At 36.6% G+C, this 19,428-nt stretch overlaps 1 long non-coding RNA gene across 1 annotated transcript; it reads right to left on the minus strand.

Moving 5' to 3' along the window:
• Window positions 1-3,692: 3,692 nt before the first annotated feature.
• LOC116662131 lies at window positions 3,693-18,062 on the minus strand. Its single transcript, XR_004318115.1, has 3 exons — window positions 18,051-18,062; window positions 13,634-13,641; window positions 3,693-3,769 (listed from the first exon to the last, which is right to left on the minus strand). It is a non-coding gene; the product is annotated as an uncharacterized LOC116662131 (long non-coding RNA).
• Window positions 18,063-19,428: the final 1,366 nt, after the last annotated feature.

Genomic DNA, 19,428 nt, shown 5'->3' on the forward strand with positions numbered 1-19,428 from the left:
TGGGTGTTTTGTAACAGGGAGAAATGTGACAGCAGAAATATTAAATTTTTTGTTTATTTGCCAAATGTTCATTATACATTTATTTTTTTGCATTATAAACTGCTAAGAACTCTAAGGACACAAAGATAACTAATACAGAGTTCTTCCTCTCAGGGAACATTCAATTTAACATCTTTACAAATTATATAGCAAGATACATAAAAGAGACAATAAATTACTATTGCTCTCTTGTCAGCAATAAACCCCCTTTCCTTCTAATTCTATTTATCCTTCTCAAATCTCAATCTTTGGGTTCTTCTGTCTTCAGTATCTTTCTTTTTTGCTAAATATAGCTTCCTTGCTCTCTTCCTCCTTCCTTGCCTTTTCATAGTACCTCTGTTTCCAAAATCATATATTCTCACTTATTCTTGTACATTGGCTTTTGTGTTAATAGTCAGCTTGAGTTTAAATAAAAATTGTCTTCTACAGGTTACAGGTTCAAGTTGATACATGGCAGCAGTTAAGGGACTTAGGTGCAAAAAATGAGCTGAGGAAGGAAAGAACATTAAGAGAGATAAATCAGGAGAACTGATCCACAAGAGCAATTGGCAAAGAAGAGAAGGCCAGGGACATGTATTTGAGTAGACAGAAGATCTATTCCCCATGGAGAAAAGGTCCAAGGGCAGGGAGAATATCTATATCAATAAGAAGATGGAGTAGGGTTGTGGGTAGTGAAGTTCTATTGAATATTGAAAAGACATAGAAACATCTTGCAGATAGTATAACATCTATTACATCAGTTATGAAATTTAACATTTTTATCTTGCATTTATGTTTAATATTCTAAATAAAACAATTTTAATTCATTAAAAATCACCTGAAATTTAACAACCACAAATGAAGACTAATTTATAATAAGAATATGATAACCAGACCTAATCCTGGTGTTTTATTTTATTTTTATTTTCACAAAAAATGGACTTTTTAACAAGACATTGTATACCAGAAGCACTTTTTCATTAGGCAAAGATGTATCAGACACAAAAAAGAGACTAGAATTTCAAGATAATTAAATTCCATCAGAGATTGACTCCAAATGGTGGAGCAATAGGACCATGAACTCGACTCTCTTCACAACTACAACAAAACCACGACCAACTTCTGAACAGCAATTGAGAAAAAAGACTGAAGTCTAGCAAAAAGGATCTGCTTCAAATGGAAACATTGAGACATAACCAAAACAGGAAGGTAGGAGGGGTGTGCTCATGATATAGTCAGGCCCCATACCCTCTGGGTGGGCAACCCACAAGATGAAGAACAATTAAGGCACAGAGGCGCTCCCATGAGGGGAAAGTTCTGAGCCCCATGTCAGGCTCTCCAGACCAGGGTTCTGGCAGTGGGAGGAGCAGACCCAATGGTCATCTGGTTTTGAAAGCCAGTGGGGCTTAACTTCAGGAGCCTCACAGGACTGGGAGAGACAGAGACTTAACTCTCTTGGGAGGCACGGACAAGATCTTGAGTATACCAGCTCCAGGGGCAGAGACAGTGATTGCATAGGAACCTGGGCCAGACCAGTCTACTGGTTTAGGAAGTTCTCCTGAGGAGTTAGGGGACTGCTGCTGCTCACCCAGGGGACATAGAAGCTGGTGACAGACATTCTGAGAGTGTTCATCTTTCCTGAAGACTGACATCTTGCTTGGATTAATCAGGCCAAGACTCAGGACCACCAAAATGCCTGTAGGCTTAAGGGCTGGGAACCCTCAGGCCAAACAACATACTGGGTGAAAACACAGCCTCACTCATCAGCACACTTTCTGAGCTGCAGACACATCTAGTCAGGGCTCTACTAACCAGAGGTGCAGCCAAGCTTCACCCAGCAGTGGTCAGACACAAGTCCCTCCTGCCAGAAAACTAACATAAACCTGTAGCCCAGCCTCATCCACCAAGGGGCAGATACCAGAAATAAGAAAACAATAGCCCCAAGCCTGTGGAAGGAATCCACCAACACAGGCCAGACTCTACACTGGGACAAGCTCAACCCTGTCCCTTGGGTGACAAGAGAGGAGTGTATTGCTGGGGTGCATAGGACATCTCCCACAGAGGGCCACTTCTCCAAATTCAAGAATCATAGCCCATCTAAAAACACAAAGAGAAAGACAGACAAAATGAGGTGGCAAAGGAATACCCTCCAGGACAAGACAGAAGGTAAAATCACAGAAGAAGAAATAAGTGATGAGGAGATAGGCAATTTATCTGAGAAAGAGTTTAAAATGATGATGGTGAAGATGTTCAGAGAACTCAAGAGAATTCTAGATGCACAGAGTCAAGTTTTTAGCAAAGAGCTGGAAGATATAAAGAATACCCAAACAGAGTTGAAGAACAAAATTATTGAAGTGAATAACATACTAGAAGGAACCAAGAAAAGGATAAGTGAGGAAGGAGAATGAAATAGTAAGCTAGAAGACAAAATAGTGGAAACCACCATTGTGGAACAGAAAAAAAAAAAAAGAGTGAAAACAAATGTGGATAATTTAAGAGAACTCTGGGAAATATGAAGCACACTAATATTTGCATTATAGGGGTCCCAGAAAACAAAGAAAAGGAGAAAGGACCTGAGAAAATTTTTGAAAAGATACTAACTGAAAACTTCCCTAACTTGGGAAAGGAGACACTCACTCAAGTCCAGGAAGTTCAGAGAGTCCCACACAGGATCAACCCAAAGGGGAATACATCAAGGCACATACTAACCAAATTCACAAAAATTAAGGATAAACAGGGAATATTAAAATCAGCAAGACAAAAGCAACAAATAACATACAAGGGAACTCCCATAAGGTTATCAGCTGATTTTTCAGCAGAAACCCTTCAGGCCAAAAGGGAGTGGCACAATATATTTAAAGTGCTAATAGTGAAAAAACTACATCCAAGAATACTTTATCCAGCAAGGCTATCACTTAGATGTGACGGAGAAATCAAGTGTCACAGATAAACAAAAGCTGAAAGAATTCAGCACCTCCAAGCCAGCTTTATAAGAAAAGTTAAAGGACCTTATCTAGTGGTCAAAGCACAAGGAAAGAGAACAAAAAGAAGAAAGAGAGAGAGAGAGAAAAAAGACCTACAAAAACAAACTCAAAACAATTAACAAAGTGGCAGTAAGAACACCCCTGTCAATAATTACCTTAAATATAAATAGATTAAACATTCCAACCAAAAGACATTAACTGGCTGAATGGATACAAAAATGAGACCCATATATATGCTGTCTACAAGAGACCCAATTCAGAGCTAGAGACACATGCAGGTTGAAAGTAAGGGGATGGAAAATGATATTCCATGCAAATGGAAACCAGAAGAAAGCTGAAGTAGCAATACTTATATCAGACAAAATAGAATTTAAAATAAAGACTGTTACAAGAGACAAAGAAGGGCACTACATAATGCTTAAGGAATCAATCCAAGAAGAGAATATAACAATTATAAATATATATGCACCCAACGAAGAAGCACCTCAATATATACAGCAATTGTTAACAGACATAAAAGGAGAAATTGACAATACCACAATAATAGTGGAGGACCTTAACACCCACTTACACCAATGGACAAATCATTAAGAGAGAAAATCAATGAGGAAGTACAAGCCCTAAATAACTCATTAGACCAGATGGGCCTATGATATTTATAGAGCATGCCACTCAAAAACAATAGAATACACATTCTTCAGAAAAGACCACATGCTGGCCCATAAAGCTTGCCTCAGCAAATTTAAGAAAATTGAAATCATACCAAACTGCAAACATGTGGAGGCTAAACAATATGCTACTACACAACCAGTGGATCATGGAAGAAGCCAAAGAGGAAATTAAAAAAATACTTTGAGACAAATGAAAACAAAAACACAACAATCCAAAACCTCTAGGATGCAGCAAAAGTAGTTCACAGAGCGGAATTTTTAGTGACATAAGCATACCTCAGGAAGCAAGAAAAATCACAAGTGAACAACCTAAACTTACACCTCAAGCAGCTGGAGAAAGAAGAACAAACATACCACAAAGTTAGTAGAAGAAAAGAAATCATAAAGATTAGAGCAGAAATAAATGAAACAGAGAGTAAAAAATCAATAGAAAAGATCAATGAAACAAAAAGCTTGTTCTTTGAAAAGATAAACAAAATTGAGAAGCCTTCAGTCAGATTCATCAAGAAAAATAAGGAGAGGGCCCAAATTAACAAAATTAGAAATGAAAAAGGAGAAGTTACAAACATCATCACAGAAATACAAAGAATTATAAGAGGATACTATGAGCAGCTATACGCCAACAAAAATGACAACACAGAAGAAATGGACAATTTCTTAGAAAGGAAAAATCTGCCAAGCCTAAACCAGGAAGAAATAGACAATATGAATAGACCAAATATCAGTACTGAAATTGAATCAGTAATTAAAAACTTCCCAAAAAACAAAAGTCCAGGACCAGAAGGCTTCATGGTGAATTCTACCAAACATTTAGAGAAGAGTTAACACCTATCGTTCTGAAACTATTCCAAATAAAAGCAGAGGAAGGAACACTTCCAAACTCATTCTATGAGGCCATAATCACCCTCATACCAAAATCAGGTAAGGACATCACAAAAAAGAAAATTATAGGTCAATATCCCTTATGAATATACATGCAAAAATCCTCAACAAAATACTAGCAAATTGACTCCAACAATGCATTAAAAGGATCATACACCATGATCAAGTCAGATTTATCCCAGGAATGCAGGGATTTTCTAATATATGCAAATCAATCAATGTGATACACCACTTAAACAACTTGAAGAATAAAAACCATATGATACTCTAAACAGACATAGAAAAAGCTTTTGATAAAATTCAACATCAATTTATGATCAAAACTCTCCAGAAAGTGGGCATAGATAGAACATATCTCAACATAATAAAGGCCATATATGACAAACCTAGAGGTAACATCATACTTAGTGAGGAAAAGCTGAAAACATTCCCTCTAAGATAAGGAACAAGACAAAGATGCCCCTCTCACCACTTTTATTCAACATAGTTTTGGAAGTCTTAGCCATAGCAATCAGAGGAGAAAAAGAAATAAAAGGAATCCAAATTGGGAATGAAGAATTCAAACTGTCACTGTCTGAAGATCACATGATACTATACATAGAAAACTCTAAAGAAGCAACCAGAAAACTACTAGAACTCATCAATGAATATGGTTAAGTTGCAGGATACAAAATTAATATACAGAAATCAGTTGCACTTCTATACACTTAACAATGAAATAGCAGAAAGGGAAATTAAGGAAATGATTCCATTTACCATCATGCCAAAAAGAATAAAATACCCTGGAATAAACCTACCCAAGGAGGCAAAAGACCTATATGCTGAAAACTATAAGGAAATTGAAGGAAGGAAATTGAAGATGACATAAACAAATGGAAAGATATACCGTGTTCATGGATTGAAAGAATCAATGTTGTCAAAATGACCAGACTGCCCAAGGCAATTTACAGATTCAATGCAATCTCTATCAAGTTACCAGCAACATTCTTCACAGAGCTGGAACAAAAAAATGTTAAAATTTTTATGGAAACACAAAAGTCCCCAAATAGCCAAAACAATCTTGAAAAGGAAGAATTAAGCTGGGGGAATCATGCTCCCTGAATTCAGGCCATACTACAAATCTACAGTAATCAAAACAGTATGGTACCGGCACAAAAACAGACACATACATCAATGGACTGAATAGAAAATCCAGAAATAAACCCACGCACGTATGGTCAATTAATTTATGACAAAGGAGGTAAGAATAAACAATGGAGGAAAGACAGTGTCTTCAATAAGTGATGCTGTGAAAACTGAACAGCTACCTGTAAAAGACTGAAATTAGAACATTCTCTAACACCATGCACAAAAATAAACTCAAAATGGGTTATAGACCTTAATGTAATACCAGGTAATATAAAACTCCTAGAGGAAATCATAGGCAGAGCACTCACAGACATATATTACAGCAATATATTTTTTGAACCAGCTACTGGAGTATAGGAATTAAAAGCAAAAATAAACAAGTGGGATCTAATTAAATGTAAAAGCTTTTGCACAGCTGAGGATACCATCAACAAAATGAAAAGATAACTTACAGAATGGGAGAAAATATTTGCAAATAATGTGACTGAGAAGGGACTAATTTCCAAAATATACAAGCAGATCATACACCTTAATATCAAAGAAACAAGCAACCCAATCCAAAAATGGGCAGAAGACCTAAACAAGCAATTCTCCAATGAAGACACAAATTCCAATAGGCACATGAAAAAATTCTCAGCATCGTTAATCATCAGAGAAATGCAGATCAAAACTACAATGAGGAATCACCTCACACCAGCCAGAATGATCATCATTGAAATGTCTACAAATGATAGATGCTGGAGAGAGTGTAGAGAAAGGGGAACCCTCCTGCACTGTTGGTGAGACTGTAGATTGGTGCAGCCACTGTGGAGGACAGTACGGAGTTTCCTTAAAAAAACTGAAACTAGACTTACCAAGTGATCAAGTAATCCCACTCCTGGGTATATATCCAGAGAAAAATAAAATTCAAAAAGACACATACACCCCAATGTTCATAGCAGCACTATTTACAACAGCCAAGAAGTGGAAACAACCCAAATGTCCCTCAACAGATGACTGGATAAAGAAGATGTGGTATGTATATACAGTGGAACCCTACTCAGCCATAAAATAGAATAAAATAATGCCACTTTCAGCACTATGGATGGACCTGAAGACTGTCATAAGAAGTTAAGCAGGCCAGAAAGAGAAAGAAAAATTCCATATGACATCATTTATATGAAGAATCTAAATAATAATAATAATAATAATAATAATAATAATAATAATAATAATAATAATAATAATAATAATTACACAAATGAATTAATTATTATTTTGGTTTCTTTAATATGTGTAAGCACATTTGACTGTCCTTTATGATTGGATTACCACATTCTGTTATTTCTTATTTTGTAGTTGGCTTTATTCCTTTTATAACTATGTAAATTTAAAAAGTTAAATATCTAATCTGTTTTTAGAAACAATAATTAGTACAGATGTAAAAACTGAAAAATGTGCAGTATACTGTTTATATGTATTTACACGAAATATAATGTGTATATGCAGTCAAACTGTAATAATTCTACATAATATAACTGGAAAAAACATAAGAAAAAATTCCATCAAATAACAAGAAAGGCATCAGCTATGAAAAGTGAAACTGTTTAGAATTTTAAAATTATATGCAAAACATTATATAACATCTCTATATTCAATCTATCATTAATTCCTAACAATTCTCCTCATAAGGTCTCTCATATTTGGCATTTTCCTTCCCTTTTTATAGCTACTTATTTATACTTATCTCATTGGTAATCCTCCTAGTTCAACTCCCTGAATTTAATTCATCCTACATTCACTTGGCAAAGTAGTTTATCACAAACACCATTTTCATGCTAGTAATAGCTAACCACTAAGTACTTACTATGAGCCAGGTACTTTTTCAGGTGATTTACTTGTAACATCTTGGTTAATCCTTATAACAATATGATGTAATTACTGATATTATTCTTATTTTACAGAAGATAAAACTGAAGTGCAGAAAAAGTTATGTAATTTGTTCAAGGTCACACACTTCTTAAGCAAAGTTAGACTGTGTCTAACTTTCATACTTTTAGCCATTCTACTATAAGGTATAATCTAAGAACTTAGTTTCTTCTTCCATTTTACTGTATCTGATTTTTAGTGTCATAAAATCACAAACAAAAATAGCTGGAAAGAATCTTGGAGTCCATCTAGTCCAGAGATTGCAAACTAGTATCCCACAGGTAGAATATGGCCTATGTAAATATTTTATTTGGCCTTCATGTTGTTTTACTGTAAATCCTTTGTCAACAATAAAAAATTGAAAGATTTCACATCAAAATCAGAACTGTTAGATTCTCTAGAAAAATTAGAATGTTGAATCTGCATTTTCACTTATTCACAAACAGTTGAAGTTGTTATTTCTGTCTGTTTAAACGAGGCATACATGTTTTAGTTAGATAACTCATTCATTTAGCTACTTGGCCCTTGTAGAAATTTGCACTTATGATGCATGGTTTGGTTGAACTCCAGATGGGGAATGGAGACAGAGAGGGACATTGACTTACCTAAGACCACATAGAGTGTTTGGTAGCAAAACCAAGACTAGAGCCCAGGCCCTTCTGACTCCCAGTTTAAGGGTTTTTCCCACTACATGATGTTTCTTTTTCTGTATCTTTGAATAAGTGATTTCTTTTACTACCTATGCTTTCTCAACATTTCTTTCAGTCTTCTCATTATTTATTTCAAAACTGGCCTCAAATTTTCCCCATTCATATTTTTCTAGATTAACCTCATATGAACCTGATCAGAAATATATTCAGCATCTCTGTAGCACTAATTAATCTATACTTGCTGATAAGCTGCTTTTTAAAGCAGTCATTTCTTCCGTGTATATTTTTTTCATTACCTAGACTAAGACCCTTAAGACTAAGATTGGACTAAGGCAAAATTTGTGAAGTAGATGAAACCTGTCTTATGGTTTCAGCTTCTTGTTCTGCCCTTTTGACTATCCAGTGCTCACTCCTGTGTTCTCTTTTTATTCCTATCTCATTCCTTCCATTCTTTAAGGAATACCTCTGATATTAATCAGTATCCATGAACTGATGGCCTGCAAGCTGAATTTGGCCAGCAGACATATTTGTTGGTAGGGAAAATATTGTTTTAATTTTTTGAATTTAAATATCTTCTTTTGAAACATTCAGTTTCTAATTCATCACAGGCCCCTTTAATCTAGCATCATAGATTTGGCCCAATTTACATACTTGTACTGTTTGCCTAGTCAATGTAGACATTTGAGTTTACATGCTCTATAATGCATCTTCCATTTGGGCTTCTGCATTATTCTCAAGACCCATTTCCACTTTGCTCCAGATTTGGTAGCTGAATGCCTAACTTGTTCCCTGTGCTTGAATCTAGGTAATCTTGGTAATCTTCCTCAAATCTCAAGCTGTTTTGTTATCAGGTGATCTATTTCCTGATGCTAAATTAAGTCCTCTTGGCTGTGTCCTGAATGACATCTTCTCTTTGATTCAATGGATTTGTACTCTGACCTACTTCAGGGAGCATACTGTTTCTTACCATTTGATTCTCTCATGTTAACAAATTGTGTAAATGACCGCCTGTTGCCATGCCAATCAGATATGGTAATTAACTGCCAGATACGAATTCCCTCCAATACTTAAGGCTGGATCTGATCCCAAATACCTACCACTGCCTAGTGGTAAGATCTAATTCCAGATCCTATTCTTTCTAAGCTGATACTATGGCACTTGCAATTAATTAGGCCACAATCAGGAAGGCCTATTGATATGATACTGAATGTGAATTTAAGTTAATGAACTCACTTTTATAAGACCATTTGTATTCTGACTTTTAGAAATCAGCCAATATGGGGTGAGAGAGGTTTAAAGGAGTTGAAGGGATGAAAAAACATAAGGAAGAACTTCTCAGGGTCTCTGAAAAATTGATCTGTGTCCAGGATTGTGATGCTTGGTGAAGATCTCCTTCTGTAAATGCACAAGTTCTAAGCATAAATGGAATCTCAGTAAATATTATTTTCTCCTTGGGAAGTAAAATCAAATCACATAATTGAACAAACCACGAAAAATCAAAGCAACTTATTGAAAACTAAATTTTTAGTGAAAAAGATGCAAACTAGTTATATTATTATAGCAAAGAATCTAGGAGTTATAAAAATGCTTGCAATTTTAGCCATGAAATCCTGGCTCAAAAGAAGAAGTGGTGAGTCTAATCAAAGTAAAACATCTTGTAAAAAGTAGCCTGGACCTCTTCTGATTGATTAAATTATCACTCAGTCTTTTCTCTTTACTTTTTTTTAAAACTATTTTTAATAGACTTTATTCTTTTACAGCAGTTTCAGGTTCACAACAGAATTGAGCAGAAAATACAGAGTTCCCACATATTCCTCCCCACCCACACATATATACTCCCTTACCCTCAACATCCCTCATCAGTGTGGCATACTTGGTACAATCAATGAACCAACATGGGTGCAGTATTATCAACCAAAGTCCATAGTTTATGTTAGGGTTCACTCTTGATGTTGTACATTCTATGGACTTTGACAAATGCATAAATGACATGTAGTCACCACTATGGTATCATACAGAATAATTTCATTGTCCTAAAAATCCCTTGTGCTCCATCTATTCATTCCTCCCTCCTTCCTTCTCCCCAAGCCCCTGGAAACCACGATCTTTTTATTGTTTCTGTAGCTATGCCTTTTCCAGAATGTCATTTGGTTGGAATCATAGTTTGTAGCCTTTTCAGACTGGTTTCTTTCATTTAGTAATATGTCTTTTAAGTTTCTTCCATGGTTTGATAGTTCATTTCCTCTTTTTAACTGCACATATATTTTTAATTTACATATATGTACTGTTCATTGTTTCTAAGAACATTTAGAGCTTTAGCTTTTAAAATTTACATATTTATCAAAGGAATAAAGCCACCACAAAATAAGAATTAACTCAAAAAGATACATAAACCCTGCTATTAAGAACAAAATTATTTATAACTTCCAAGATATGGAAGCATCCTAAGTGCACATCAATAGTTGAATAGATAATGGAGATGCAATATATATAATGGAATACTACTCACCCATAAAAAGAAGGATATTTTGCCATTTGTGGCCCTTAATCACTTTTTTTTTCCACTTCAAAAACCAGAATTTTATAACTGGCAGAAACTTTTCCATACATCAAAAACAACAAAATACCTAGAAATAAACCTAACCAAGAAGGTTACTTATACTCTGAAACCAAAATGATGCAAAGAAATTGAAGGATTTCTTGTGCTTTTGGATTGGAAGAATCAACACTATCAAAATGGCCACACGACCCAAAGCAATCCACAGATGCAATGCAACTCCCATGAAAATACTCACAACATTCCACACCGAACTAAAACAAACATTCCAAAATTTATAAGGAACCATAAAAGACCCCAAACAGTCAAAGCAATCTTTTTTTTTCCCTCTCTTTCTTCTTTTTATTTTCTTTTCTTATGGTTTGATGACTAGGGAAGATCCTTTAACATTTGTTGTAAAGCTGGTTTGGTGGTGCTGAAATCTTTTAGCTTTTTATATCTGTGAAATTTTGGGTTTCTCCATCAAGTCTGAACGAGAGCCCTGCTGGATAGAGTATTCTTGGTTGTAAGTTTCCTCCTTGCATCATTTTAAATATATCATGACATTCTCTTCTGGACTGTAGTTTCTGCTGAAAAATCAGCTGATAACCTTATGGGAATTTCCTTGTATGTTATTCATTGCTTTTCTCTTGCTAATTTTAATATTTTCTCCTTATCCTTAATTGTTGTCAATTTGATGACTATATGCCTTGGTGTGTTCCTCTTTGGGTTGATTCTGTGTGGTACTCTCTGTGTTTCCAGGAACAGGGTCACTGTTTCCTTTCTGAAGTTGGGGAAGTTTTTGGTTATTCTCTCTCCAAAAATGTTCTCAGGTCCTTACTCTCTCTCTTCTCTTTCTGGGACTCCTATAATGTGAATATTAGAGTGCTTCATGTTGTCCCAGAGTTCTTTTAAACTATCCTCATTTCTTTTTATTCTTTTTTTTTTCTGTTCTGCAGTAGTGATTTCCACTAATCTGTCTTCTAGCTCACTGATCTGCCTCATTTAGTCTACCCTTAGTTCCTTCTAGTGTATTGTTAATTTCAGTGATTTTGATTTTATTCTTCAACTCTGGGTATTCTCTATATTTTCCAACTCTGCTAAAACTTCACTATGAGCTTCTATATTCCTCTTGAGTTCTCTGAACATCTTCACCGTCATTACTTTAAACTATTCCTCAGTTAAATGACCTATCTCCTCATCACTTATTTCTTCTGGGATTTTATCTTGTGCCTTGGCCTGGGAGATATTCCTTTGCTGCCTCATATCATCTACCTTTCTATGTGTTTGTGAATTCTTTTCCACAGGCTTTGGGATTATTGTTTTCTTATTTCTAGTATCTGAATCTGGTGGATGAGGCTGAACTAGAGGCTTATGCAGCTTTCCTGGCAGGAGGAGCCAATGCCTGCCCACTGCTGGGTAAAGCTTGGTCCTGGACCTCTGGTGCATAGGGCTGTGTATAGAGGCCTTCATGGTTTAGGAAGTCTGCTGATGGTTGTGGCTATGTCCCAACCTTGTATGTTGTTTTGCCTAAGGCTTCCATAAAGGCTATTGGGTGGGGCTAGGTCTTGGTGCTAGTGATACAATCAAGATGTCAGCCTCCAGGACATCTCATGTAGATGAACATTCCTAGAATGTCCACCACCAGCATTTGTCTCCTGGGTGAGCCACAGCCACCCCCAACATCCCCATGAGACCATCCAAATCCAGAAGGCAGGTCTGGCCCAGGTTCCTATAAAATCACTGCCTCTGCCCTTGGACCTGGTGCATGTGAGTTTCCATGTACACTTCTCAAGTGAATGGAGTCTCCATTTCCCCACTCCCATGAGGCTTCCAGAGCCAAGCACCCCTGACTTTCAAAACTAGATGTCCTGGGGTCTCCTTCTCTTCCCAATGCCAGGACCCAAGCTGGGGAGCCTGACGTGGGGCATAGAGCTCTCACTCCTGTGGGAAGGCCTCTGTGACTTAACAAATCTTCAGCTTGTTGGTCACCCACCAGGAGGGCATGGGACCCAATTATATTGTGAGCATACCTCTCCTACTTTCCTGCTGTGGTTCTCTCTTTATGTTTCCAGGTGCAGAAGATCTTTTTTGCTAGGTTCCAGTGTTGTTGTTGTTTTTTTTTTTTTTAATGGTTGTTTAGCATTCAGTTGTGGTTTAATTGTAGTCGTGAGGCAAGGCAAGCTTGTGGTCCTACCATGCCACCATCTTGACCAGAAATCCCTTTTCTCTTTAGTTTTATCACAAACTCTCTATAGTGTTTATGCTAATGAAAGTTAATTTTGATTGCTTTTTCTTAAGATTAGATAAAATAAATACTATTTTTCCTATTTTTCACATAACAAAATCGTGACAGCTAGATTAAAAGTCCAGAATCTCCAAAAGGATAGTACCCAGAATGAAAAAAATCTGTATTACACAGTTACATGACTAGAGTCAAGACTTCAACACAGTGACTAAGAACAGATATCTTTAATATATTTATTAAAATTCTCTATTAAAAATTATATGATAAACATATATTTTAATCTGTATTTGTATTATTGTGCATTGAAAATATGGAGAAAATGTCTTGGAAAATAATAGCTATAAAATTGAGATAACTACATTAAAACTTAGAATGTGCATATATAGAATAAATACTTGTCAAGACAATCAAAATTGGCTACAAAATTAATATATCAATTGAAATAATGCTTTTAAGAACACAATGGAATGTGTCTTAGATAAAGAGCAATGAACACAAGATTAAACACCTAAAGGAAGAATTACTTGTTGAGCTGTACACACTAGGCAAAGTTTTGTACATTCTCATAATCTGTGCTACTCATTAAATTACTATTTATTTGTTAAGACCATTTTTTCTTCAAAGATAACTTTATCCTGATTTCAGTTGTTTGTTTCATCCCCCCATTTTTTAAACCTAATTTTTACCTAAATATAATTGCCTTATCATGAAATCTTATATAAAAATAAAAATGTTGAGGTAATTCTGGGAAAACAATGGCAGTAGCAGGTTTTTATCACTTGCCAAAATCACTTATAAAAACAGACAGAACAACTAAGATGGTTAAAAAAAGAAAAAGAAATATGGGCAATATCTCAAATAAAACTAGAGAACAAGGTGTCTCCCACAAATTACAAAATTCAACTTGGGATAACAAACCACCAACCAGTAGCTAGATGCATAAAATATCAACATTTGTGAAGAGGGAGAATATAGAACTTCCAACAGATATGAGAACAGGAAAATCGTAAAATAGCCTACAGTTACTGGAAATAGCATCCAACCAATTTGAGAATAGCAGCTGAGATTAGAAGTGTTTACAGTTTACAGATAAGTAAAGGGGTCCAAAGAAAAACTGAAGGGGTGTGAACAGTCTATGACCTATGAATTCTTGAAACTAAATATCTGAAACTTCCTTCCATTCAAAACCTGACATTGAGTAAAAACCTGCTGAGAAGAGAAATCCTCAAATAGAGCAAGAAAGAAAATACTATAAATAAAAATGCGTTGGAAAAATTGGAGAACAGAAACAGAAGATACCAGAAAGATGGCCATATATTATTAATCACTTTTTGAAAACAACATAAGTAGCACTAAAGACATTAAGCTAAATAACCCACCCTTGATACCAAAAGCTTAGAGAAGTGACAGCATTTTATAATGACGAGAAGAAAATTATTGTGGTTGAATCCATACAACATTGTGTGAGTATGTGCGAGAGAGAGAGAGACAGAGGGAGAGACAGAGAGAGAGAGACATAAAGAACAGAATAAGAACCTAAATAAAAAAGTATGCCAGAAAGACATGCCCACAAAGCAGATGAAAATTGTAATCTATTATTTCAAAATAAGCCAAAATAAAGAAAAAAAAGAAAATATAAAATAACAACTAAATAAGAACCAGAACTCAGAAAATGAGATTATAGAACTCAAGAAATAGTTAGAAATGAAGAAAAAAACTATTTTAGAAATAAATACAAAACTAGGAGAAAACCAAGAGTGATATTGGGAAATAAATGGCAAAGATGAGAAATTTTCCTTTTTATTTGTTTTTTTTTTTTGAGTTTTCAAAGAAAATTGTAAATCACTATCTATTCTTGAGTAGGAAGAAGAATCTTGAATATTTATTTCAATACTATCATGATTTACTAAGCATTTATATGGTTTGGATACACAATGTGACTTTAAGAAAAGTTTAGTCAGTACACAATGTGACTCATATCAAATAACATAATTATTAAACAACATTTCTATTTATACTTTCCAGTGTTTTATTACTCATGTAATTTTTTACACACTGTTTCAAAAAAGCAGTGCACTGTGGCTGGGAGGGTATACAGAGCAGAACAACCTGGGTCCCCCATAAACTATGAAAAAAACAGCAAAGCAACACTGCTGGTGTGCCCTGAGGGGAGGGGTGCTGAAGCCTTTGTCTCCAAAGACCCACAGAATCATTACTGGTGCATTCTTGGGAGAAGAGAAGCAGGGCTCAACAATAGCCACCATATCCTCTGGAGCACAGCACCCAGACAGAGGCGGGGTTGAAACCTGAATCCCTACCTAGGGGCTCAGCAACCTCATAGACGGGGCTGAGACTTGTTTACAGCCCCAGGAAGATAGGATCATTCTGCCTCGGTGCCTCTCTGAACTTGCTCCTCTGAGACAAATGAACAAGGAGTGGAGTTCTGGCACAGAGCAGGGGTGAGTGCTGGTCAGCCGTATTCTCTGAGCTTGCCTATGGAGCATGGAACTGAGGTGGAGAAGGGAGCTGCAAAGACAGGGGAGTGACCCTCCAGCCTACCTTGCATGAGTGCAGCACCAAGATGCAGCTTCAGGAGGGTGCATGACCTGCCCACTGTCCATGTACAAGCGCAGAGCCTGATCACGGCATCAGGAAGTGGCACACAGACTTGACGGGAACAAATTCACTAACTTTTTCTGTTCAATTATCTTTTACTTTTTAAATTTTAAACTTTAAATTTTTTTTATGTTTCTATTTTGCAATCCATTTTAAAACTTTCTTTTCAAATTTATTATTATTATTTTTTAATTTGCCTCAATTTCATTGTTATTTCTGTTCATTTTGTTCTTCTGGTATTGATTATACTCTGTTTTCAAATCTTTTTTCTTCTTTTATTTTTAAATTTCCCTCAATTTGATTTTAATATCTCTTTGTTTTGCTCTTCTGTTATTGACAATACTCAGTTTTCAAATTTTTCTACTTTTAAGGTTTTTAAAATACATCTCAACTCAATTTTTATTTTTCTTTGACTTGTTCTGCTATTGATTATACTCTATTTTCAAACCTTTTTATATTCTTTTCATTTCTTTTTTACTTTTATTTCTGCTTCTGCTTTAAATAAATAAATAAACTCCTTAAGGTGCATAATAGATAACTGATACTCCATAAGCCACAGTGCCAGAGATATAGGCAAAATGGAGAAACAGAGGAGCCACTCCTGATAAAAAGAACAACAGAAATCACCAGAAAAACCAATCAATGAAATAGACTTTGATAGTCTACTAGATCATGATTTCAAAAAAGGAGTGATCAAAGTACTGAAAAAAACTAAAAGAGTTTGGGTTTAGAGACAGAGAATATGTCAAAAAGGAAATTGAAACTATAAAGAAGAGAAAATTAAAATTGATAAACTCATTTGCTGAGATGAGAGCTCAGCTAAAGGCTGTAAAAAGTAGGCTAGATAATGCAGAGGAATGAATAACTGACTTAGAAGACAGGACAACAGAAATAACTCAATCAGAAGAGCTGAGAGGAAAACAAATAAAAAAACAACAAAAACAATACAAGGGACCTATGGGATAATATAAAGCATGCTAACAAACACATAATAGGGGTCCCTGAAGGAGAAGAAAGGACAAAGGGGATTGAAAAGATATTTGAAGAAATCATGACTGAAAACTTCCTAAACCTAAAGAAGGAATCAGGTACCCAAATACAGGAAACTCAGAGGGTCCCAAGCAGGAAGAACCCAAACAGACCCACACCAAGATATATTATAATCAAGATGGCCAGGGTCAAGAATAAAGAAATGATCTTAAATGCAGCAAGAGAAAAGTAAAGTGAGCTACAAGGGAACCCCCATAAGGCTTTCAGCTGATTTTTCTACACAAACACTACAGTCTAGAAGAGAGTGGCAAGAAATATTCCAAGTCCTGAATGAAAAAAAAGATGCAACCTAGTATACTTATCCAGCAAGGCTATCCTTTAAGAATAGAAGGAGAGATAAAGAACTTCACAGACATTGAACTGGCCAAGATGGTGGAGTAGAAGGATGCTCATAGCTCACCCTCTCCCACAAATACACCAAAACTCAATCCAAGGACCCACTCAGCCAACCAGAGCACCTGCCAAACTCCAACAGAGCATCACCCTCTTCAAAAGACAAATATGCCAAAAATCTGGTAGGAGAAGAGGAAAAAAGAAAGAAGAAAAGGCAAAACAGTGTGGGACCAGTCCTGCGAGGAGGGAGTGGCAAAGGAGGAATAGTGCTCATTCACTGCATCTCCCCTTCTCCAATGCAGAGGTCAGCTGAACGGAGGGGGAACATCCAAGGCTCAGATCTATATGGAGCCCCCCTTGACTGACAGAATTAAGTTAAAGGGGCACAGAGGGTCTCCACAACCCCCAGGCCTAGAGGCAAAGCATCAAGTGAGGGATGGGACAGGCTGCCCGAGATGAACAGAGGACTGGGGCAGGCTGCACAGAGGCAACCTTTGGGGACTGCAGGGTGCTGTGTGCCATGGATGAGTGGGTACACACGGCAAAACAAACTGCGCCCACCATAAAATAAGAAAAATCAAAAACCATAAAACAAGGCTGATGTGCCCTGGGGGGAAGGGTGCCATACCCACTATCTCCAAAAACCCGCCAAAGGTTTTCAGGAGAAGAGAGGCAGGGTCAGCCACAGCTAACATATCCTCTGGTGCTTAGCACCCAGGCAGGGCCAGGGGCAAAACCTGAATCTATCCCTAAGGGCTTAGCAGTCTCAAAGGCAAGATGGAGACTTGTTTACAGCATGAGGCAGATAGGATCATCCTGCCCTGGTACCCTTGAGAACACACACCTCAAAGACAAACAAGGAGCTGAGTTTTGGCATGGAGCAGGGGCTGAGCCATTCTGCCATCTTCCCCGAGCCTGCAACAGAGCACAGACCTGAGGCAGAGTGGATAGCTGCACAGAGCCAGGGAGAAACCAGTGCTGGGAGACGGTGGGTGACTACCTGCCTTCCCGGCAGGAGAAGAGCACCTGACCACAGTGCTGGGAAGGGGTGCAACCTGCCCATCTACCTTGCTGGAGCACAGCATCTGACCATGGCATTGGGATGGGGAGTGACCTGCCAGCCCACCATGTAAGAGCACAGCACATGACCTCAGTGTTGGGAGGGAGTGTGATCTGCTTGCCAACAGGCACTGGGAGCAGCACAGACCAGGGGCACCAATGGAAGCACTCTGGAAGCAGCGAGCTGAGATCACGAAGCAGGGTGAGGACAGAAAGAACTCTCTATAAAATCATTAAGAGCGAACAGTCTGTATGAACATATCACTTTCTTTTTTCTTTTTATTTTCTTTAATTTGTTATATTTTCTATTACCTTTTTAATTTTTATGTATTAAACAATTGTATATGTCTCGAGTTTTAATCCCTTTAAATTTTTTCTTTTAAAATTTTATTATTATTATGAAAAAGCCACCTCATTTCATTTTTATTTCTCTTGATTTTGATCTCCTGTTATTGATTATACACGAGTTTCAATTTTTATTGTTCTTTTCTCCTTTTCTTTAGGGTTTTAAAACATCTCAAGTTGATTGCTATTGTGCTTCAACTTTTTCTTCTGTTATTGATTTTACGCAGTTTTCAATTTTTTTTCCACCCTTCTTTTAAAATTCTTTTTTTCTTAAGTTTTATTCCTGCATATGCTTTAGATAGATAAATAAACTCCTTAAGGACCACAATAGATAGCTAATACTCCATAAGCCACAGTGCCAGAGAGATATGAGCAAGATGAAGAAGCAGAGGAACCACAACCAATTAAAAGAACAAAAGAAATCTCCTGAAAGAATGATCAATTAGACATGGATAGCCTACTAGATCAAGAGTTCAAAAAAGGAGTGATAAAAGTATTGGAAGAATTAAAATAAATAGTGTTTAGAGACACAGGATACATCAAAAATGAAACTGAAGCTATAAAGAGGAACCAATAAAACTGGAAAACTCATTGGCTGAGATGAGAGCTGACTGAAAGGCTGTACAAAGCAGGCTATATAATGCAGAGGAATGAAAAACTGACCTAGAAGACAGGACAACAGAAAGCACCCAATCAGAACAGCTGAGAGAAAAACAAACAAAAATGAATGAAAAGTATATAAGGGACTTATGGGATAACATAAAGTGTGCCAAACTATGCATAACAAGGGTTCCAGAATTGGAAGAAAGAACAGAGGGGATTGAAAAGGTATTTGAAGAAATGATGACTGAAAACTTCACAAACCTAAAGAAGGAATCAGATATCCAAGTACAGGAAGCACAAAGGGTCACAAACAGGAAAAACCCAAACAGACTCACACCAAGACATATTATAATCAGGATGGCCAGGGTTAATGATAAAGAAATGATCCTAAAGGCAG

The sequence above is a fragment of the Camelus ferus genome, chromosome X (assembly GCF_009834535.1).
Source record: "Camelus ferus isolate YT-003-E chromosome X, BCGSAC_Cfer_1.0, whole genome shotgun sequence".
Taxonomy (NCBI): domain Eukaryota; kingdom Metazoa; phylum Chordata; class Mammalia; order Artiodactyla; family Camelidae; genus Camelus; species Camelus ferus.